The following is a 590-nucleotide window of genomic DNA, read 5'->3' as shown; positions in this document are numbered from 1 at the left end:
ATATTTTAATAACTAAGATACTGTTCTGTTTAGTCTTTTTGTCTCATTTAAACATTTATGTTATTTATTTCAATTATGTATGTTGTTCAAAGTTGCGAAATCTTTCCACGTCGACTAAATACTTTTTCGAGAATGACGAGCGAGACTCGAAGCGCACGAGAATGACGAGCCGAGACTCGAAAGACAAATGCAATGAACACAGCGAGCGAGAGCGGCAGTTAGTTCTCTTCATCTCTAGTAAGCACTACTGGGTGTTCATTTCAAAGTGTGTCATTACGTCACTGCTGATGAGTCAGCGATTTGAAGCGAGTTTCAGCTTTTGTATCAGAGAAGTTGCCTATTAAACAAGGCGTTCAATCTGAACTTGAGAACGTGTACGGTATAACTTGAACGTCGTAGCAACAGATGGCGGCCTGTACGGTCTGTGTGCTACCATAACCTCTTTCGAACTGTGTTTTACGCGGCCAAGTCGTACGCAGGGTATTTGTTATCATCGGTTGCGTACAGCAACATTCCACAATACAAATCAAATGTTCCGTGTCTATGTTGACAGTCGAAGTTAATGTCAACAAATACGTAATCGTCTTAAT

This window comes from Periplaneta americana, chromosome 7 (genome assembly GCF_040183065.1).
Source record: "Periplaneta americana isolate PAMFEO1 chromosome 7, P.americana_PAMFEO1_priV1, whole genome shotgun sequence".
Lineage (NCBI taxonomy): Eukaryota > Metazoa > Arthropoda > Insecta > Blattodea > Blattidae > Periplaneta > Periplaneta americana.
This window is presented reverse-complemented; position numbering follows the sequence as displayed.